A 24,112-nucleotide genomic window follows, 5' to 3' on the forward strand; every position below is an offset into this window, starting at 1 on the left:
ATTAGTTTGATTCCCGATTTTATTTTATTTCTTCTTATTTCTGGGTTTTTGACACTCGGGCCTTAATTGCCTTACAGAAAAATGAAGTTATTTATGTCAAATTTCCAAAGAAATTGGGCTTTTATTAATCTTTTCTGCAGAGGCAGTAAATTTGTTTGAAACACTGTAGGCTAGCGTCAACTGTTTGCTGAATTTCAAGTGCATGTTTTTTCTTATGGCACGTATGGGATTATGCCATAATAAAGAACCAAATATGAGATAATACAATACAATACTAGTACTCTGACAATTTGCATTCCGGAAACCACAGGTTGGGGCCTATTTGTTTGAATCTGGACATACGAATGTGCACTTTAAACCAAATTATGCATTAGATTATGGTTTATGATGTAATGTAGGATCTCTTAATACTGTATACGTATGAACATAGCCTCCTACTTGATTGTAGCTGCACATGTGCAATAACGCGTATTCTGTGGCACTCTGACAGCTGCTGAAATGAATTCTAACCAGTTTCAGGAAAGTATTGTGAATGGTGGTTTTAAGTGTTACTTTCAAAGTAAATTTCATTTTATGCAATATGAATTGTTACATGTGGAAATGTACTTTTAATTTCTTAAATCAGTGTTGATTCTTATTTAAAACTTAACACTTTGAGGACCAGCCACTTGCAAAAATTTCTAGCCCAGAAGACTAGACATTACATTGTAAATAAATTTTACTGGCACATTTGTCTGATGTAGTGGAAAACACACACACACACACACACACACACACACACACACACAGTGAATGTTATATTATATGTGAAAGTTTAGCCTTTCGTCTAGCTAAACTGTGCATGTTAATTTAAACCATTAACTTTTCCTATTTGTGTGTTTGTGAAAAGCAGGGATATTGCTAATGGCTGACTACATGATGTATCCTATGCTCTGAATATCTGGTATCATTGGCTGGCAAGATCATGTGACATGAACTATGATTGAGCGCAATCCTGATTTCAGTTTTTGGAAACTAATTACTGTGTTTCGTGGAATTCGAATTTATAATTTTGTAACACGAAAATATTCATTGTACATGTTGCGGTAAATCAAAGAGCTTTCCAAAACATGTTTCTTTCAAGGGGGATCGTTTTCTATAGTTCCAGGAGGTTCTACACAGGTGTAAAAGACATTAACCATTCAAAGAATTCATAAGTTTCACGGTTCCTAGGGAAAATATACTGTCACTGTATTTTCACCCAGGAGAAACTGTTGTTTTAACTGGGAAATCCAGGCATTTTTTCCTTGTCTGCGTATACACCCTGTAGATGCTTCACTGAAAGCTAGTTCTGTAAATTTCTAGATAATCTTTCATGGGATAGTTTGTCTGCTTCTGCCAGTACATTTTTCCACCATCTCTGAAACGCTCTCCCATGGATCAAACAAATCTTTCACCATTTGTTTTGCCAGTCTTTTAATTCAGTGTCATTTGTTAGTCATATGTTGTACAGATCCCACACACTTGAACAGTTTTCAAGGATGCTTCACATGAATGCTTTGTTAGTAATCTCAGTTGTAGACTGATTTGATTTTCCTAGTATCCTGCTAATGCTAGAAGTAAAAAAGATTTACAAGTACTGCCCTAAATTAAACTTTCCAAACATAGCAATATAATGTTTTAAAGATCTCCAGAAATGTTGTGTAAAGTGTCTGATGAACAAGAACTGACAGAGGATTTGACAGATGGAAAGATTAAAAGATGCCCCTTCTTGAATCTTTAACTCAGAGAACCTTTTTTAAAATGAATACCCTAGCCAGCAACCCCTGTGCAAATTAAAAAATCTTCTTGCATATTCATTATTGGAATTATCTGATAACAAAACATGCAAAAAACTTTGAAGCTTGGTCCTTTACAATATTTCTCAATGAAATTTGAAAGAACTAGCAAGTTTCTATAGACCTGATACTTCTGCACTGTATAGCTGCTGATGCATTTGGCTTACATATTGCTAGTGAAATTATTTTGAAACTGAAGGACTGATATCTCTAATTTATTTGTACTTGCTTTAGTGTCTGGAAAGATAACATCCATTCCAGATCAATTGTTCCTGACAGGGACTTTTTTCATTACTGTCAGGTGGTATAGCAGAAGTGGTAGAAAATAGCACTGAATGCAGATCCTTTTCGGCTTCATGGATTGGTTCATTATGTGATGTGCAAACACTGCATTCTAAATCTGGAGCTTTTTCACATGGGTTAGGGTAAGTTTTGGTTAGTAACTACCCATGTTACCTTCTCAATTAGTATGATTTGGTGTGTCAAAAATAACCTTATTTTATGAATAGGAACTTGATTGATTGAACAAAAACAGGTGCATGCTAAGGAGTGTGGCATCTGTTGGTAGCACCTTATCAGAAAATGAGTCTTCGCTTCCCCTCTGCTCAAATTGTTTCACATTAATAAAGATACGCATTTATAGGCAAAATACTGGGAATACTTCCTTAACTGCTTGTCGTGTGTGATGAAGCAGCTCTTCTTTATTGAAAGCTATGTCAATCAACTTCATTCCACAACTTGATCTTCTACACTGTCTGCTCTTGTCTGACATCGGGTTTGTATTTGTACAAATTTGAATTGCCTCTAGGCTTAGTAGGTGAAAATCAGCAGATCTGATGTCAGAAAAACTGTGTTTGTGACTTGGCTTCTGCCATCCTTTGGAAACATTAAATATGCTGAAACAGTAGTGGCCATAGTGATGTTATGGTTGACTGTTGTCTGTTATTCTGCATTTGTTTGTGTATTCTCAGGGGAGAACTGACTGTAAAAATAATTCAGCATTTGAGTTGTTCACCTCCATAGGACAGGCTCAAATGTGTTGTTCCAAGATTGAGAATTGAGAGGTACTGTTTGTCAGATCTTGGGTTGTCAGAATCATGTGAGGTGAGTAAAGTGTCAGGTCATCCCATCCCCCAGCCTCCTCTTTCTACCAATCCCTGTATGCCTTGTGCAGAGTGAAGACAAAAAACTAGTGTTAGTGTGTTTGCAGTGCCTGCTCGGCTAAGATGTGCTGGCTCGGGCCAGGACATGTGTGAATATCAAACCCATTCTTTTGCATTGAAGAGTTCAGACTGGCAGCTGGGTGGCAAATGTGTGTCCGCCCCACACTGGTGAAATTCAAAATGTTGAATATTCTTGGCACAAGCTGGTGGAGCTACATGGCAACATTCTACAGTAAATGTATCAGATGCATCCCATCCATTTTTTATCAGAAGTATCACACCAAATGTTAACCTGACTCTGCCATTGCATCACTTTCATCAATAGCTCTTCTTGGGAAAGGAAAAAGCTTTGCATTTTATGTTATTTAAAGGACAAATTTCTTATGGCATCAGTGACAACGTTTACAAGTATTTCTATAACTCAAAATACCATATTTACTCGAATCTAAGCCGCACCTGAAAAATGACTCGAAATCGAGGAAAAAAATTTTTTCCTGAATCTAAGCCGCACCTGAAATTCGAGACTCAAAATTCAAGGGGAGAGAAAAGTTGTAGGCCGCACCTACAAATCGAAACAAAGTTGGTCCATTGTAATATGAGACACAATTTAGGTCGAATGAATGACGATACAGCTACAGTAGTTTGGTTCGAGACGTAAGCTTAGCAGTTAAGCTTTACCAGGTAGCCATTGCTATGTGTCAGGCATTCTGTCCGTATTTATACGTGTACCCTTGCTTTTTCACGTGCTTCGTCTGGTTCGAATTGATTGCTTATTTTTCTTTGAGCTGATAAGTTCCGTTCTCTTTGTTATAGGTGTTTACGTCACTCTAAGCTGAAGATGCATTACTGTACTGTCATGCATTGTCGCATTCTGATAATGAGTGTTTACGGCCTGTCGTCGCTCGCAGCATGGCTTGCTTTTGTGCGTGCTACTGCCGCTTACAATTAAAAAAAGAGGAATCGTCTCATTAGCGAAACAATGGCAAGAGACTGCTATTTGTTGTTAATTACACTGCCGCTTTCTTTGATAATAATCAACAAGAACCAAATAATAGACTGCGTATGATAGATTATGTTCTGAATGAGAGTTTAGCGAAAATTTTTCTCCGTTTGAAAATCTTTGCAGGCGCCTCTTTAGTACATTACATTCTGCACAGAAATTAGTCATCTTGGATTTAAAAATCTAGTCAATTGCCGTGCTTCATTTCTGACTGTATCACTATTATGCATAAGAATAATACGAATATAAACATGACATGATATGTATATTCTTCCGCGTTTGCTGTTGTCTCACTCTAGTTTCGTAGTTTATTGGGCAGACAGAATTTAACTGAGATAGCAGCGAACACGAAAAATACGGGGCAAAATGTTTATATTCACATTATTCTTATGGTGAAGAAAACACTGCATGTGATTCACAATTCATAAAAGTTCCTATTAGCAACCATATCTTCTCACAAGTAGGAAAAAGTTCAGAACGTAGAGTTGGCCATATTGACAAACATTCCTAACAGTCTTGCCAGTCGGATTTTCGTAGTACATTGAAATGTTGCAACATTCGAAGATGAACAATACGGAATTTGTATTTACTTCGATGGATAATGTATGAAAATGCAGTGGTCGGGGCGGGCAGGGGGGGGGGGGGAAGCGTGTCTTCCACCTTTTTTTAAAAAAAAAAATTTACTGACGCAGAGGTTTTGGCGCCAGTATTTATCTTTGTGCCTGCAAAGCATGCCTGTGTAGTGATACATACATTCGACGGCAGAAGTTAGTTGTTGCGGCACCTACCAACATTTTTCAGAGCTTCCGCTTACTTTGCACTCGATTCTAAGCCGCAGGTGGTTTTTTGGATTACAAAAACCAGAAAAAAGTGCGGCTTAGAATCGAGTAAATACGGTACTCTCTCCTTTGTGTGTTGTCATTTATTGGAAAGCTTTCTCTGATATCTTATACTAGTATTTCCCACATTACGTGAACCACTGTGTGTAGTTATCTGACATAGATAATCTTTCCCTGCATTTCTACATACTCCCCCCCCCCCCCCCCACACACACACACACAAATTGTTATGCACTCATTCAGGCTATGCATGAGAGAGCAAAATGCATCTCTACAAGATGGCAATGTATTGTAATGTACGGCATCACTAACAAAAGAACTGTAGTGGGCAACATCCTGAGGAACTTTGTAAGGCTCGAAAAGGACGAATCGCCTTTGATGAAGGCGCACAAAGACGTAATCCAAAATGACACTGGACTCTTCCTGATGAGTCAAAGAACTGTGATAAACTCCTTTTCTCGTCAGGGACAAATGTTCGTAAAACTTAAAATGCAAGGGCTTGTGTATAATGAATTGGAGTCAGTGAGTTCAGTACAAAACAATGACTGTGCACTAATTCAACTCTGTTCATTGTTCTAGATATTTTTGCTTCTTGTGTTTTGTGCCTGTAAAAATGTTCTGATTCTAAATTTTTGTCTTGAATGTTCTTTAGCTGATACTGAAATGTATAAGAACTCATTTTTCAATATGAAAAATTTTCCGGTACTTTTCTGGTTCTTCGTTTAGTGAAGAAATTCTCCTAAATGTAAGTCGATGTTCACGAGTCTATAACCACACATTTCTTAAGTGCTTCAAAATTCGACTAGTTACAACAATGTGAAAAAAAACAACACAACTGTGAAATCATTGTTCTGTAAGATGGCTCTAATAGGATAGTGGTGAAACCCTTCTGGCAGCACCTGTTATCTTCAACCTTCAGTTGCAGAAGAGAGGATCTTTTGCTGCTGGAAACAAGCCCACCAAATGGAGACTGAAACAGTCACTCACACCTCATCCTTTAAACTGGTTGGAACTGTGTGAGGATCTGACACATCAGTCGATAGAAATTCATTTACCTGTCCTGCAGTGTTCAGGGGGTATGCCAAATCCTCTCATTTTTCTTTCAGTTAAAGTAGAAAAATCGAAATGGAAGTGCCTTAGAGGCAAAGAGAACTTAATAATTTTGTCATCTAATGATCGAGAAAAATATCAATAGAAATGCAATTCCACTTTGTCTTGGTTTCATTGCATTAATTTCTTAAAATAAATGCTTTTTGTAAGAGCTGTGCAGTTATGTGAAAGTGGAGGTAGGATCGAGCTAAAGAATTTAAGTATTTACACCATGTAGTACTACATAACATCTTACGTATTAATCAAACTTAGACATAGAAAAATCTATAAATGTAATTATATTTTTCAGCATATGCCATTTTAATCTCCAACTAGAACGTAATTAAGTAGAATGTAGCAAGTTTTTATTACAGTCCGTCCACAGAAAAGTCTCCTCTTAATTTATTCATCTCTTCTATTTCCAGATAAAAAAAAATGTACATTCTACTAATTGTAGGAAGTGGATAACAAGTAATGTTTAGCATTCTAGTGTAAAGTGTGGCTCGCTGTAAAACCATAGCAGATGATTATCTAGTATGATCTGATGTTGCCGAGGGAAAATTTCATTTATATTTGTGTTTCTCTGGGCGTGGATCATTAAAATAACATGTGGGACCAACAATAAGCCTTAAATGATTGCAGTGGCTTCAGCCGTTTAGGTGCTTACCATACCAGGCTGCTTCTACTCTGTGTTGTAGTCTTTCAGTCTGAAGATTGGCTTTATGCAGCCCTCCATGCTAGTTTATCCTGTGCGAGCCTCTTCACCTCTGAATGACTACTGCAACCTACATCCTTCTCAATCTGTTTAGTGTATTAATCTCTTACTCTCCCTCTACAATTTTTGCCCTCCACGCTGCCCTCCAGTACTAAATTGGTAATCCCTTGATGCCTCAGAACACGTCCTACCAACTGATCCCTTCTTCTAGTCAAGTTGTGCCACAAATTCCTCTTCTCCCCAATTCTGCTCAGTACCTCCTCATTAGTTAACCCTAGGATGCATGGTGCCGAAAACACACATGAATGCATATGCAGGGCCTCCAAGGCCCTGCCCTAATTTAAAATTTTCCTCTTTTCATATAATCATTCTTTGGAGTTAAATTTATTTCTGTCAAATTTATTGTCATATTGAAAGATTCCTAAGGTGCAGTAACAGGATCTGGTGGGCCTGATTAACATTTTATTAATTTAAAAAAAAAAAAAAAACCTCTAATAAGAGTGAATTTCTATTAGTTACATCCTTTTACATACAACATATACAAATAATTTTATTAATTCACTTATAAGTTGCAGTTTACATTTTATAATATTTATTACAACCAATTTCTTCAATTACAACACACTCATTATTCACAATATTATTTATATAGGCAATATTTTGACAAAAAGTTATTATTCATTGTTCACATGAAATTGCATTTCTCTTAGTTTTCAACACGTGACAAACAAGAAGCACAAAGAACACCACTATGTTCATTACAAATGTTGCTTTTACACTTAATACATGTCATAGCACTTTTCCTGTGTTTATTACATGGACAATAATTGCATCTTCTTTTTCCTGAAACAGGTAGTTGGTTTGGCAATATGACATCTTTTTGAACACCACATCTTTGCTTAGCATCAATGATTTTCTGTGGAAGATTAGGGATCTGAATGCGAAATTCCATTAGTGGTCTTACCATTTCCTCTGCTAAGTCTCTTAGGAGCAAACGCCATTTATCACTTCTTCCACTATGGAATGTCAGATGTTGGGTGGAAAATAAAATTTCACTGTTCACTGCTGCAACGTCCATCATATTCATCCATAATGCAAATGGCCATCTTCTTGTTTGTCTTGCAAGTGTAATAACAAATTTTCTAGTCAATTTGATCTAGTCCACACTCGCAGATTTATAGAACTTTATTATATCTGGTTTCTTCTTTGCATGAGTTTCATCAATGTTTCTGTCGTGATGCATTGTGCTAATGAGAACTACAGATTTTTTATTTTTGGGAACATAACTCACCATTGTAATGTCACCTCTAAATGTAAACAGAGGAATGAATCGCTCTTGAGGCAGATGGTTTCATCTCATTAGGAATTTCTGGTTTATTTTGTTTGATTGTTCCCACCACTGTAATTTGCTTCTGAAGCATCTCTTCTGCCAGCTGCACACTAGTAAAGACGTTGTCAAAAGTAATATTTTTTGATGATCCTTCAATGCATTTAGCAAGATCTTTCACCACATTCAATCAAAGATTTTTCTGAATAGGTTCATGGGGCTTCCTTCCCGTGTAAAGAATTCCGTCTAAAGCATATGAAGATGTAGCGTCACATAACCAAAATATTTTTATGCCATACTTGGCTGGTTTAGAGGGCATATACAGGGTGAAGCTGCATCTTCCACGGAATGGGACTAGCTGTTCGTCAACTGTGAGCGAATCATTGGGAATCATTCTATTTCTACACTTGTCAAGAAATAGTTCCTATACATAGCGATCAGCTGCAAGTTTGTCATCTGCAGATCGAGCTTCACGGGTATGCCTGTCATTGTAAACGCCTGTCATCAAATCTAATCATTCTCCTTGTATCCTCGAATCTATTTACTGACATGGTGGCCTTATATGTATGATTTGCCTTTTCATCCAAGAATAATTCTCTAATAGGGAGATCCCAACTCTTCTGAACACCAGAAAGCAGTAAAAGACCAAGAAAACCCTCCATTTCAACAAGCGAAACGTTTTTCCACATTTTACCACGTAAAGCAGCCAGTCTTCTGCCTTCAATATTTGTGCAGTTGACGATTTCCTCTAGTATTTCCTCGGAGATGAAATAGTCCCAGGAATCCTTAGGTTTACAGGTTTTCAAACCACGGGCTGGACCAGGTGCCTTCTTTACAATATTATGGATAGGAGTACAAAAAGTTGCAGGAGCATCTAATTTCCAAATCGTTCCATTCCAACTAATGTATGTGGGGTCTTCTATATCTTTTTGTGGTGGTTCTTCATTTTCAGACTCTGATGAAGTAATGTTATCGGAAGGACTGTCATCTGCCTCAATATTCACATCTGTGGGTTCATCGACTGACTCTTCACTACTTGCATCTTCAAAAATATTTCCTTCCTCGCAAGAATCATCATCTTCAAACCACTGAGCCACAACACTTTCAAAGTTAGCTGCATTTGCACGTACTGACTCTCTTGCTTTGCGTGTCGAAGCCATAGCAAAAGGCGTGTCTCTCGAACAGCAGCTTGTGCAGCACTAAACGAGTCATACTCGTAACAATATGGGCCTTGCAGCAACAAACAATGAGGCTGACAAGAGCAACACAGGATAACAATACTACGCAATAATAAAATTTTTGATAGCAAAAAGATCAATAATACAGACATCGCCAATATGTGAAAGTAGTGTGTACTATTTTTTAGTTATCCTATTACTACTACAGCTGCTGCTGCTGCTGCTGCTGCTGTTGCTGTTGGCACTCCTGGAAATACCACTACAGTTATTGTTGAGTTAATAACTGCTCCCAAACAAATGTTGAAGACAATATAGGCTAAAGAACATTTATAAATGTGTGAGGGCTTCTGAAGCCCTGCTTATGCATTCACGGTGTATGGGTAAACATATTGAATTATACAAAAAACTTAAAAAGGTATCTCATTCAGACTTGACAGGAGGAATGTCACAGTGTTAGTGAAAGAGTACTGGAAAGCAGTTGGAAATCAAACAAAAAATTAGATTTTTAAAAAATGGAAGACACAAAAGGGCCTCGGAGGCCCTGTATATGCATCCTATGGTTAAGTGATCTATCCATGCATTCTTCAGCATTCTTCTGTAGAATCACATTTCGAAAGCTTCTATTCTCTTGTCTAAACTATTTATCTTCTGTTTCGGTTCTATACATGGCTACACTCTGTACAAATACTTACAGAAAGGACTTCCTGACACTTACATCTATACTCGATGTTAACAATTTTCTCTTCTTCAGAAACGCTTTCCTTGCCATCGCCAGTCTACATTTTGTATCCTTTCTACTGCAACCATCATCTGTAATTTTGCTTCCCAAACAGCAAAACTCATTTACTACTGTGTTATTTCCTAATCTAATTCCCTCAGCATCATTTTATTTGACTACATTCCCTCATCCTCGTTTTGATTTTGTTCATCTTATATCCTCCTTTCAAGACACTGTTCATTCTGTTGAAATGCTCTTCAAAGACCTTTGCTGTCCGACAGAATTACAATATCTTTGGCAAATTTCAGAGTTTTTCATGCTTCTCCCTGAACTTTAATTCCTACTCCAAATTTTTGTTTGGTTTCCTTTACTGCTTGTTTAGTGTACAGATTGGATAACATCAGGGATGGGCTACAACCCTTTCTCACTCCCTTCTCAACCACTGATTTATTTTCATGCCCCTCAATTTTACAAGTGCCGTCTGATTTCTGTAAAAGTTGTACATAGGCTTTCGCTCTGTTTATTTTACCTCTGCTATCTTCAGAACTTCAAAGAAAGTATTCCAGTCAGAATTGTGGAAAGCTTCCTGTAAGTCTACAGATGCCAAAAACATAGGTTTGTTTTTCCTTAATCTATCTTCTGTGATAGGAATTCTTAAAAAATGTGTGTAAGGCATGTATGTAGGTGTCTTTCACTGTAGTTAAACTGTAATCACTCTGTGTAAAAAAAAAAAAAAAAAGACTAATGTAAAGACTTATCATAAAAACGTTCAGTATGTTGTTGTATTTTTCACTGTGAGCAGGCATTATGACAAACTTGTTCTACATTACAGTGAGACCAAATTTATAATCTTTGGAACAAGCACCAGTTAGCCACCTTTTGCGAATAATGTGAGTAAATGCTGACCGATAACATCAGAAACCACTAATATCTAGGCAGATAACTGTCCCTGACATTTTAAGGAATTTTACAATTTGTGCCTTGAAAATGACAGGTGTTGACTTGTGGATATACCCGAGTTTTTGACAAATTTATCCAGAGAAGTCTCTAAAGTTATTAGAGAATAAAACTCGCTGGGAAAAGATTAATATATCCTTCGGCAATCTGTTGAACATTATAGTTTGCATACTCCATAGGATACAAATTCCTTATCAGTATAGACTAAGAAGTTCACATATACTATGTAGACAATTGAAATGTTGACACATTTTTTGAAGAATTTCAGCATGCCACATGCTGAAGGGAGGACGTATGTTGCTTCATGCACAAGTGATTCAGTGTCTGCTACCTTAAATTCCTCTCCCCTCCAACCCCCAACACACCCCACCCCGCATAACCTTTAACCTTTGATAAATTAATTCTGTTTGATTATACTGACAGTGATATGTGGTTAATGCAAAACTATGTGACCACAACCACGTGCAAGAAAGTAAAGTCAGTTTGTTTCGTTGCGGGACTTGTATAAATTAATGAGCTTCAGTAGTTTGGCGTGAGTAAAATTTATACTGTACAAAATATTTTCATTTTTAAGCCAGGGTAAAATACCCATTTTCCTGGTGTTTGATGTTTTCTCTGTAACAGCAGCTTAACGGCTGGCAATGACCACCTTCGAAGCAATGTATGCCAAGAATTGTTCAGTGTACCACTTCATGAAACTACTGCGTTCATTTCCAAATTGTAGTCAGTGCTTTTATTATTATTATTATTATTAGTAGTAGTAGTAGTAGTTTGCACTCAAGAACAAAACCAGAAGAGGAGCTATCATACCAAATAATTATCAGAACCTATTCCTATGGGAACTTTAAAACTGCCAGTACCATCACTCATTTTTATGCAGGTGTTCCAGGAATGATTTTGATCACACGTTTATTAAGGTAATACACTGTTGAATTGCCTCCTTATTTATTGTGCGTCTATATAAGTGATGTAGTTTGTGTTACACCTGTGTCCTTTCTTTCAACTAAAATGTCTCCTCTTAACACAATTGAAACAAAAGTCTTGTAAAATTCTTTGCATTGACGAAGTGCGACCTTTGGAGCCGTGCATAATTGCGACAAGTTTTTGTGATGTTGGGTAGTCACCATTCACAAAGACTGCTTTAAAACATCATTGTCAAAACTACCCATTTGTTACAGGTTTCTTGAATTTTGATGCTGAACGGCTGAAAATTGGGCCATCTTACTACATGACATGGACTTCAGTAATGAATATTCTACTTCTACTTTAATATCATACTTCAGACATAAATGAGTAGTTTTGCTCTGCTGTTTTTGTGGATTGTAATCTATTTTTGGTCTGCTGCTTTCGATACAGTCTGTACGATTACACGCGATACTTTTTATCGAGGCGAAACAGCGTAAATGGTGACACTTCCTAAGGAAGGAGCACTCTGCTCAAATTGTGGCAGACCAGCTGGAAATGTGTGACGAGGTATCATTAAATTTTTCATTTATATTGCTAGGAACACCCCAGTTGCTGCTCAGATCAATGTATATAGTAAGCCATTTTGTAGACAGCACAATTTTCCACCACTATTTCAGAACAACCACAGATGGCAAGAAAACAAACGCACACTGAAATGATTTGAACTGTGGAAGTTAAATTTAGTTGAGTGAACACCTTGACTCTGCAGAAATTACAAATGACATTTTAGCAAAGCATACCTGGATCAGCCAAGACAGGAAGTCATGTGAAGTACATATGGAGAATTAATAAAGAGAAACACCATTAATCAGTGTGTAATAACACCAAAGTGTGAGACATTAACATAACCTATTTTGAAATAATGTTAACTGTTGATCATAAACTTGTGCTTTATACATTCTAGTCAACCTTATGAACTGAACTGCTCATCTAACTCACCTTCAACTTTCATAGTTTGTCAAATCGGAACAAGTTAAAAATGACAGATTTTTGAAATGTCAAATTACCACGTACACTTAAGATAGCTACTGGAGATCACTATTTGCCTCTGCGTAAATAAAATATAAGATTACTTAAGCATTGTTTCAAAGATGGGTTAATAGCTACTAACATGTAACACAACAGATCAAACTGCTACACGGACAAAGCAATGATGAATTTAGTACTTGCCAACTTTGAGCCAGTAAATAGACACCACCTTCATCGCTGTCGGACTGCGGCGAATCTGGCTCGTGGTGGTTTAGTACAAAAGGTTCCCTAATAGTCCTACTAATATCTTATTGCAAGTTCTCTGTCTGCAACTTTCTGCATGCCTCACACTTTCCGTGCAGAAATCATGATGCTCTAGATTGCTGCATGCGTAAGACTAGACATCTGCAGTTTAAAGGTATTATTCTTTTCTGCAATGTAAGCTTTGTGGGAATGTAATTGTAATGATACGGTGGTAATACGAATACTTGGTGCCCGTGTTGTTTAGTGATCTTATCTAGGTACGACAAACTGGCTTATTTGCGTTCACAATCGGCATCATTTCCTTTCTGGTTTGTGACAGATTGTGAGGGATGTTATTACTCAGTAACTAAGTGATACATGAAACTTCATTGATTTGCACTTAGTGGACACTGGCATGGCATTACTGATTACAATAACTGAATTTGGGCAGAGGTATGGTAATAACTGTTTTGTGAAGGATTGTTCGTCATTTCACTGTGGTAATCGTCAGAGCTCTTTGACTTTGAAGCATTAAATACCAGTTTACTCTTAGGAAAAAACTGTGTATCTGCTGACACTTCATCTACAATAGTAAGTAAACTGCCTTTATCTACTGGAACTTTTAAGACTACCAAATCCATCACTCATTTTCCAGCACACTGACCTTGCACAGTTCTGGTTCATATACGTTTTGTCGATATAATAAGTGTGAGTTGTTCCACTGTCGAGAATCTCCTGCATTCTTAGTAAAAACACTGTCCTGCAGTTGCAACCGCAGTATCACTTCCCACCGTGGCCTTTAATATTCGTAGTGTTGTCCATCGCGCTATTCGTCCACGAGACTCAGAGGGCCATAGACACGGGTTCACAGGTAGATGTCGTGTTCCTTGACTTCCGCAAGGTGTTCGATACAGTTCCCCACAGTCACTTAATGAACAAAGTAAGAGCATATGGACTATCAGACCAATTGTGTGATTGGATTGAAGAGTTCCTAGGTAACAGAACGCAGCATGTCATTCTCAATGGAGAGGTCTTCCGAAGTGAGAGTGATTTCAGGTGTGCCGCAGGGGAGTGTCATAGGACCGTTGCTGTTCACAATATACATAAATGACCTTGTGGATGACGTGGGGAGTTCTCAGAGGCTTTTTGCAGATTATGCTGTGGTGTATCGAGAGGTTGTAACAATGGAAAATTGTACTGAAATGCAGGAGGATCTGCAGTGAATTGACGCATGGTGCAGGGAATGGCAATTGAATCTCAATGTAGACAAGTGTAATGTGCTGCGAATACATAGGTAGATCCCTTATCATTTAGCTACAAAATAGCAGGTCAGCAACTGGAAGCAGTTAATTCCATAAACTATCTGGAGTACGCATTAGGAGTGATTTAAAATGGAATGATCATATAAAGTTGATCGTCGGTAAAGCAGATGCCAGACTGAGATTCATTGGAAGAATCCTAAGGAAATGCAATCCGAAAACAAAGGAAGTAAGTTACAGTACGCTTGTTCGCCCACTGCTTGGATACTGCTCAGCAGTATGGGATCCGTACCAGATAGGGTTGATAGAAGAGATAGCCCCCCTGCGGGTTCGGGGGTTAGAATAGGCCCGCGGTATTCCTGCCTGTCGTAAGAGGCGACTAAAAGGAGTCCCTCCCCCTCAAGGGGGTAGTTAGCGCCTGCGTCCGGAGACGGACGGTTCCACGACCTCTATTTGCGGTCATTTTGCTTTTTCACTTTTCGTTTCTTCCTTCCTTTGGTTGGTTCCTTTCTTTCCCCTGCAAAATCTCCTTGCCTTCTCATTGCCTTATTCTCCTTGCCTTCTCATTGCCTTATTCTCCTTGCCTTCTCATTGCCTTATTCTCCTTGCCTTCTCATTGCCTTATTCTCCTTGCCTTCTCATTGCCTTATTCTCCTTGCCTTCTCATTGCCTTCTTCTCCTTGCCTTCTCTGGTCTCCGCCTCGGCGTTTGAGACAGTCTGTCCTCTCTCTCTATCTCTCTCTCTCTCTCTCCCTCCCTCCCTCCCTCCCTCCCTCCCTCCCTCCCCCCCCCCCCCTCTCTCTCTCTCTCTCTCTCTCTCTCTCTCTCTCTCTCTCTCTCTCTCTCTCTCTCTCCTTTTTCCTCTTCTTCCTTCCTCCCTGTGCGCGCCTGAAGGCCGACCCACGCGTTCGCACGCGTAGGCGGTGACGGGGTAACGCGTAATTCCCCGCCCTGGGTAGACATGTAAGGCACGCGCGTACCCCCTGGTAAAGGCCAGGCCCGGGGAGGGGTGATTGCCCGAGCTGATACCTTCTGACCATGCCGATTGGTCCCTCCGTCTGTTTCTCGGGAGGTGTGACCTGAGGTGTAAACATTCACCTAAGGCGGGAGTGCCCTCTGAGAGGGTCCCCACAAGGAAGGAGCGCGCCATCGGAGACGCTGGCAATCATGGGGGATTCCTCCGCAATGGATTTCACTCCATCTCTCTCGACTTCTGCCCAAAAACGGAAACGTGACCAGCTACCAGTGACAAAAGTACTACCGCCTGCCCCACAGTTCCTCGTCGTTTCTCGATCTGAGGAAGGAAAGGATTTTTCCTCTGTCAACCCTTTCGTTATCCAGAAGGGCGTCGATGCCATAGCCGGATCTGTCAAATCTTGTACCAGGTTGCGTAACGGTACCTTATTACTCGAAACTGAGAGCGCCTTTCAGGCACAAAAACTGCTTCGGGCCACACTCCTTTACACATTCCCTGTCCGGGTGGAGGCTCACCGAACTTTGAATTCGTCTTGTGGTGTGGTGTATACTCGATCCCTCGACGGCTTGACTGACGAGGAGATTCAATCTTTCCTCGCTGAGCAGGGCGTGACGGCTGTCCATAGGGTCATGAAAAAGGTCAACAATGACCTTGTACCGACCCGGACACTTTTCTTGACCTTAGATAGTGTTCAACTGCCATCGCGCATCAAGGCGGGCTACGAGGTCATTTCTGTTCGCCCCTATGTCCCGACACCTACGCGCTGCTACCAGTGTCAGCGTTTCAATCACACTCGCCAGTCTTGTTCCAATGCGGCTAAATGTGTCACTTGGGGCAGGGATGCCCATGAGGGTGACTGTCCACCTCCGTCTCCTCGTTGTGTGAACTGTCAGGGTGACCATGCCGCATCCTCCCGCGACTGTCCTGTCTATAAGGAAGAACGCTGTATCCAAGAAATTCGGGTCAAAGAGAAAGTGTCCACCTCGGCTGCTCGAAAGTTATTGGCTAGTAGGAAGCCCACGCTGCTCCCAGCGGGGAAATACAGTACTGTCCTCGCCTCTCCTCGGACTACCAGGGAGGTGGCAACCCAGACATGCGATCTGACCTTCAGCACCACGGTCGTCCGTTCGGCCAGTGCTAAGATCGTGCGGTCGACGTCTCCTCTTCCTCCCATCACCCCACAGACACCAGCCCCTTCATCAGCTTCTGCTAAGACGACGACCCAGAAGTCAGATGCACGGGCCTTCAAGAAGGAACCGTCCCGTGCAGACTTCCTCCGTACCTCGACCTCCCAGCCTTCGACCGGTACTTCCACCAAACGACCTTCCAAGAAGGCACATAGGAAGCACAGTTCTCCTTCTCCGCCACGGCGCATTTCTTCTCCTGCGCCACCCAGCGGTTGCCGCCCCAGGCCGTCCTCCATTTCGCCTGGCCGCACCGCTGGTAGCCGAACATCTGGCCGTTCACTGGCGGAGGAAGCTCCCCCTCCCGGCCATCTTCCCAAGATGGCCGATGAACCTATAGACCCAATGGACGATGACTGTCCGCCTACTGATAGCGGCGGCAGTGCTCGCTCGAAGCCAGGCCCTCAGCGGCCTTCGAGGTGACCCCTTCTTTCATCTTTTTTTTTTTTTTTTTTTTTTTTTTTTTTTTTTTTTTTTTTTTTTTTTTTTTTCCTTACGATGGCACTTATTCACTGGAATATTCGTAGCATTCGCTCCAACCGAGAGGACTTGCAGTTGCTGCTCCGCTTGCACCGTCCGCTCGTCGTAGCCCTCCAGGAAACGAAGCTACGCCCATGCGATCAAATTGCCTTGGCACACTACACCTCTGTGCGTTTTGACCTACCCCCTGTGGTAGGTATCCCAGCTCATGGAGGGGTTATGTTGCTGGTCCGGGATGATATTTACTACGATCCCATCACGTTGCACACCGGCCTGCAGGCAGTTGCCATCCGCATTACTCTCCCCACTTTTACATTTTCCATTTGTACCGTTTACACTCCATCGTCGTCTGCCGTTACCAGGGCAGACATGATGCAACTTATTGCTCAGCTACCTGCACCATTTTTGTTAACTGGAGACTTCAATGCCCACCATCCCCTTTGGGGCTCTCCAGCATCCTGCCCGAGGGGCTCCCTGTTAGCAGACCTTTTCAACCAGCACAATCTTGTCTGCCTCAATACTGGCGCCCCTACTTTTCTTTCGGACACATCTCACACCTATTCCCATTTAGATCTCTCTATATGTACTCCCCAACTTGCACGCCGGTTCGAGTGGTATGCACTTTCTGATACATATTTGAGCGACCACTTCCCGTGTGTTATCCATCTCCTGCAGCATACCCCCTCTCCGTGCTCATCTCGTTGGAACATCTCCAGAGCAGACTGGGGGCTCTTCTCTTCCAGCAGGATCAAACATTCACAAGCTGCGATAGTCAGGTCGCACACCTCACGGAAGTCATTCTCACTGCTGCTGAATATTCCATCCCTCACCCTACTTCTTCTCCACGTCGCGTACCGGTCCCATGGTGGACCGCGGCATGTAGAGACGCTTTACGTGCTCGTCGACGTGCTTTACGCACCTTTAAACGCCATCCTACAGTGGCGAATTGTATCAATTATAAACGATTACGTGCACAGTGTCGTCGTATTATTAAAGAAAGCAAGAAAGCCAGCTGGGCTGCTTTCACAAGCACCTTCAACAGTTTTACTCCTTCTTCTGTTGTCTGGGGTAGCCTGCGCCGGCTATCTGGCACTAAGGTCCACTCACCAGTTTCTGGCTTGACGGTCGCGAATGACGTCCTTCTGGCCCCTGAGGCTGTCTCCAATGCCTTCGGCCGCTTTTTCGCAGAGGTTTCGAGCTCCGCTCATTACCACCCTGCCTTCCTCCCCCGCAAACAGGCAGAGGAGGCTAGGCCACATAACTTCCGCTCCTCGAATCGTGAAAGTTATAATGCCCCATTCACCATGCGGGAACTCGAAAACGCACTTGGCCGATCACGGTCCTCCGCTCCAGGGCCCGATTCTATTCATATTCAGATGCTGAAGAACCTTTCTCCTGCGGGTAAAGGTTTTCTTCTTCGTACTTACAATCGCATCTGGATTGAGGGACATGTTCCCGCATGCTGGCGCGAGTCTATTGTTGTCCCGATTCCTAAGCCGGGGAAGGACAAGCACTTGCCTTCCAGTTACCGACCCATCTCGCTTACCAGCTGTGTCTGTAAAGTGATGGAGCGAATGGTTAACTCTCGATTGGTTTGGCTGCTCGAGTCTCGACGCCTACTTACCAATGTACAATGTGGATTTCGTAGGCGCCGCTCTGCTGTTGACCATCTGGTTACCTTGTCGACCTTCATTATGAATAACTTCTTGCGGAAGCGCCCGACCGCGGCTGTGTTCTTTGATTTGGAGAAGGCTTACGACACCTGTTGGAGGGCGGGCATTCTCCGCACCATGCATACATGGGGCCTTCGCGGTCACCTCCCTCTTTTTATTCGTTCCTTTTTAATGGATCGACAGTTCAGCGTACGTGTGGGTTCTGTCCTGTCAGACACCTTTCGCCAGGAGAATGGGGTGCCACAGGGCTCAGTTTTGAGCGTCGCTCTCTTCGCCATAGCGATCAATCCAATAATGGATTGCCTCCCAGCTGATGTATCAGGCTCCCTTTTCGTGGACGATTTTACCATCTACTGCAGCGCGCAGCGTACGTGTTTCCTGGAGCGCTGTCTTCAGCGTTCTCTTGACCGTCTTTACTCGTGGAGTGTCGCCAATGGCTTCCGTTTTTCTGCCGAGAAGACGGTCTGTATTAACTTCTGGCGCTACAAAGAGTTTCTCCCACCGTCCTTACGACTCGGTCCCGTTGCTCTCCCATTCGTGGAGACAACAAAATTTTTAGGTCTTACATTTGACAGGAAACTTAGTTGGTCTCCACATGTGTCATATTTGGCTGCCCGTTGTACCCGTTCTCTCAATGTCCTCCGTGTTCTCAGTGGTATGTCGTGGGGAGCGGATCGAACCGTCCTACTTCGCCTCTATCGGTCGATCGTCCGCTCCAAGCTGGATTATGGGAGCTTCGTATACTCCTCTGCACGGCCATCCATCTTACGCCGCCTCAACTCCATACAACATCGGGGTTTACGACTTGCGATCGGAGCGTTTTATACTAGTCCCGTCGAGAGTCTTCATGCTGACGCTGGTGAGTTGCCCCTCACCTACCGGCGCGATATACTGCTTTGTCGGTATGCCTGTCGGCTACTGGCAATGCCCGACCACCCGTCTTATCGTTCCTTTTTTGATGACTCTCTCGACAGTCAATACGGGTTGTATGTCTCCGCCCTGCTACCCCCTGTGGAGTTCGCTTTCGTCGCCTCCTTCAACACCTTCATTTTTCACTCCCTGCCACCTTTCGAGTGGGCGAGAACCTCATGCCACCTTGGCTCCAGGCTCAGGTTCGCCTCCACCTTGACCTCTGCTCGCTCCCGAAGGAGGTTACCCCCGGTTCAGTCAACCACTCCCGTTTTGTCGAACTTCGTTCGAAGTTCCTTAATATGACCTTCATTTATACAGATGGCTCTAAGACCAATGACGGGGTCGGGTGTTCTTTTATTGTCGGGGCACAAAGTTTCCAATATCGGCTCCATGGCCATTGTTCGATCTTCACAGCTGAGCTCTTTGCCCTCTACCAGGCTGTCCTTTACATCTGCCGCCACCGACATTCTGCATATGTCATCTGCTCCGATTCCCTGAGTGCTATCCAGAGCCTCGGTGATCCGTACCCGGTTCACCCTTTCGTGCACCGGATCCAACGCTCTCTTCAGCAGCTGGTGGACGTCGGTTCTCCGGTTAGCTTTATGTGGGTTCCTGGCCATGCCGGTATTCCTGGGAACGAAGCTGCAGATGCCGCGGCCAAGGCTGCGGTCCTCCAGCCTCGGACAGCTTCTTGTTGTGTCCCTTCGTCAGATTGTAGCAGGGTAATTTGTCGGCGCATTGTATCGCTGTGGCATGCCGATTGGGCTGCACTTAAAGACAACAAGCTTCGGGCCTTGAAAGCTCTTCCCGTGGCTTGGACGTCCTCCTCACGCCCTTCTCGGCGGGAGGAGGTAGTTTTGGCCCGGTTGCGAATTGGCCACTGCCGGTTCAGCCATCGCCATCTGCTGACGGCTGCGCCGGCGCCGTTCTGCCCCTGTGGGCAATTGCTGACGGTCCGCCACATTTTAACGTCGTGTCCGGATTTTAACACCCTGCGTCTCGATCTTGGCCTGCCATGTACTGTAGAAGCCATATTAGCGGATGACCCACGAGCAGCTGCTCGCGTTCTTCGTTTTATCAATTTGACACCCCTCTCAAAGGACATTTGATTATGCTGTTTCCCTTTTTTTAATCCTATGCCTGTCAGTCTGTCTTTTATCGTGTTTTCCCTTTTAGTTGTTGTTTTAAACTTGTACCTCGCGGTGTATTCTTAACGTAGTCTGGGCGCTAATGACCATTGAAGTTGCGCGCCCTAAAACCACAAAAAAAAGAAGAAGAAGAGATAGAGAAGATCCAACGGAGAGCAGCGCGCTTTGTTACAGGATCATTTAGTAATCGCGAAAGCATTACGGAGATGACAGATACTCCAGTGGATGACTCTGCAGGAGAGACGCTCAGTAGCTCGGTACAGGCTTTTGTTGAAGTTTCGAGAACATACCTTCGCCGAAGAGTCGAGCAGTATATTGCTCCCTCCTACGTATATCTTGCGAGGAGACCACGAGGATAAAGTCAGAGAGATTAGAGCCCACACAGAGGCTATCTTTCTTTCCATGAACAATACGAGACTGGAATAGAAGGGAGAACCGATAGAGGTACTCAGGGTACCCTCCGCCACACACAGTCAGGTGGCTTGCGGAGTATGGATGTAGATGTAAACTGCAGTTAAAATCAAAGTTCTCGTTCATTTGTGAAATTGAATTCTTTGCAATTGGATATTCACCTCTCGAAAACATACAAATATTTTCTAATGTAAAATGTTCTCAGAGAAATTGTCCAGATCACTTACTTCCTTCATAAGACTGGGTCACTTCCCTGGAGATTTTTGATGCTGACCCACTGGCTTTAATAGACGCAATAGTTTTGCTTTATATACGATGCTCAGTACGCAGTCACTCTTGTCTGTAGACAGTGTTGGGACGAGCACCACGTCGTGGCAAGCTGTCTACTTTTACCTCTCTTTTATAGGATTATACATTCGGAGCACAATAGCTCTTTCTTGCTCGATAACACTTGGTGCTTTTCTCATCTGTCAGCCGTAGTGAACATTTCGCAAGTAATGTAATTGGCCACACAAGTACACTGGAGAAGAGGTCACCACCACCACCACCACACGTTCAAAGCACACACGGCAATGTGTGAAACAGACTGAAGTGGCAGAATGACACTAGTGGCTCAAGCGTCACATTGTATCCTGTTCCTTGCTACTGTGCATCGCCCCATCACCTGCAGTCTTAGCTGGAGATAGCTACAGCACTGTGCAAAAATTGATGACTAAATTTTTTTTTTTCTAGTCGACCTTTATGGACTTTGTTGACTGGGCTAATTGTCATGTTTTTTCTGATTAATGTACTTATTTGTGTAAGTTCACTGTCATGGTGTAACACATGCTAATGATGTACATCATTGCATATGAATTTGCTCATTTTTTACATTTTATTGCACCTGTGTATCAGAGGTTGAGAACAGATAACAATATTCCGTGTTTTGTTTCATTTGATCTTACAGGTTGAGAACTGGAAGTGGTCTTTACTGTGTCTCGTGGTACAACACTCATTTCTGGAATTGGCGCGGCTTGCAGTCGTGAGAAGCTCTTGCCCTCGGTATTAGCAGAAGGTGAAGATGTGCTGCAGGAAGCTCTACACTGCACAATGCACGCTGGCAAGTCACTGTCCATTGCAACTATTGTCGTGGCCATTCACACTTTCACTTTGAAGAATGAGTGTGTTGAAGCAGGTAAAAATTGTAAGAGGTCTGTCTAAAAGTATCAGACGTTTGATTTGAGCAAAGATACTGCTTCAGTTTTGACAAAAGCTTGGTGATTCTCAACGCGAAACAATTTGTAAGATTCAGCAGGTATTCGGAGAAGATGCGATGGATGTAACACAAATTAAGGAGTGGTTCAACCAATTCAAAAATGGCTTCACATCAGCGGAGAGTGACCATCATTCCGACAGGCCCCAAAATGCTTGGAGTGCAGCTGTTGAAAGGGTGCAAAATTTGGTGAGGGCACATAATCATTTGACCGTGTGGGAGATTGCCCGAGAGGTTGGAGTGAGTAAAGATTCTGCACATGCAATTTTGGATGATTTGAATATGCACAGAGTAGCTGCGAAATTCTTGCCCAAGTTGTTGTCGCCTGAACAAAACGACCTCCTTTTTGACGTTGCGCAGTATCTTCTGGACACCACCTACACTGATCCTGGCTTTCTGAGCACTGTGATAACTGGAGATGAGTTATGGGTGTACGGGTATGACCCAGAAACAAGACAATCATCACAATGGAAGCATCCTGAGTCTCCAAGGCTGAAGAAAGTGTGGCAGGTGCAAAGCAAAATCAAGGTGATGCACAATTCCACAGACTTCGAAGAAGACAGTCAGCATTACGAATACACACGGGAAGGACAAACAGTGACAAAGGAGTACTATCAATATGTTTTCCGGTGACTCCATGGCGCATTCAGCGCAAAAGTCCAACATGGACTGTGAAAAACTGGCAACTGTATCACAATACCCCCCGCACATTCATCCTATTAGATCCAAAATTTCTCGGCCAAATGTGGAATTAAAGCCGGTTCGCCAACCTCCCCACTCTCAAGACATGGCTCCTTGTGACTTGTGGTTGTTTCCAAAATTGAAGACACCACGGAAAGGATCCCATTTGAGAGTAAAGAAGAGATACAGTGGAACACGACGATGGAGCTGAACACCATTCCAAAAGACTTCCAGAGGTGTTTCTGGCAGTGAAAGGATCGATGACCAAGTGTGTGCAAGCACAAGGGGCCTACTTTGAAGGGGATTAGGGTCCCAACCCCGTCAGGTGTTCGAAATATTTTTTCTGGCTGAAGGTCAGATACTTTTTAGACGGGCCTTGTAGTTATTGAGGTGTTTGCAGACTATTTACAATGTGAAACTGTCAGGTTTCATTGAAGGAAATGCTGATATTAATTAGAGATGATAAATGAAAGGAATGTGGATTCAGGTCCCTCCTTTCATGTCCCATTATGGAACAGGTCCAGCAATGTTCATAGAAGATGCAGAAGTATTTGATGTTTTTAATATAAATTACTTTCCTTTGAACCAGCAAAAAATATTTGTTTCAGTTAAAATGCCTTTTGCATACTGAAAATTAATGTATTTAGTTACCCAAGTGCATCTTGCTTGTGTTAACATGCCATTGTTGCTGTGTGTCCTGATATGTTGGCTTACCAATGTTGATTTTAGGTTTAGTGTTTACATATAAATTTTAATGTAAAAAGAAAATTAGAAGTGGCTCATTTCCTTCAACTGTTGAATTGCACTTTTCCATTCTTTTGCATGTCATTGACATGTTGGGAATCAAAATTTCTGCATTTCACTAAATCATTTCATATCTTGTGGTCTCGTAATGGATTCAGATGTTGCAGGAAATGGCCAATCCAAGAAACTTGAAATATTTATGTTGCTGGCACATTTCTGCGCTATTGCAGAAATTTTTATTGGAACATTTTAGTGTGTGGAGAACATTCTGATGGCAGTGTTTGCAAATGGACAGGCCTAAAGAATTTTTAATATGCATTCACAAAACTTCTCATATTTTCGAAAATTAAAGTACAATACTTCAAACGATTTTTTCCTGCTTTGTCTCCAGGCATACGTATTGTAAACAGA

General features: G+C 42.2%; 1 long non-coding RNA gene across 1 annotated transcript in view; it reads left to right on the plus strand.

Annotated features, from left to right (window-relative positions):
• LOC126213442 (uncharacterized) overlaps positions 1–23,751 on the plus strand; it is a 39,258-nt gene extending 15,507 nt beyond the window's left edge. Inside the window, exon 3 of the long non-coding RNA XR_007541172.1 lies at positions 21,971–23,751. This is a non-coding gene — a long non-coding RNA (uncharacterized LOC126213442). The remainder of the gene's footprint in view (positions 1–21,970) is intronic.
• Positions 23,752–24,112: the final 361 nt, after the last annotated feature.

This window comes from Schistocerca nitens, chromosome 11, assembly GCF_023898315.1.
Source record: "Schistocerca nitens isolate TAMUIC-IGC-003100 chromosome 11, iqSchNite1.1, whole genome shotgun sequence".
NCBI lineage: Eukaryota > Metazoa > Arthropoda > Insecta > Orthoptera > Acrididae > Schistocerca > Schistocerca nitens.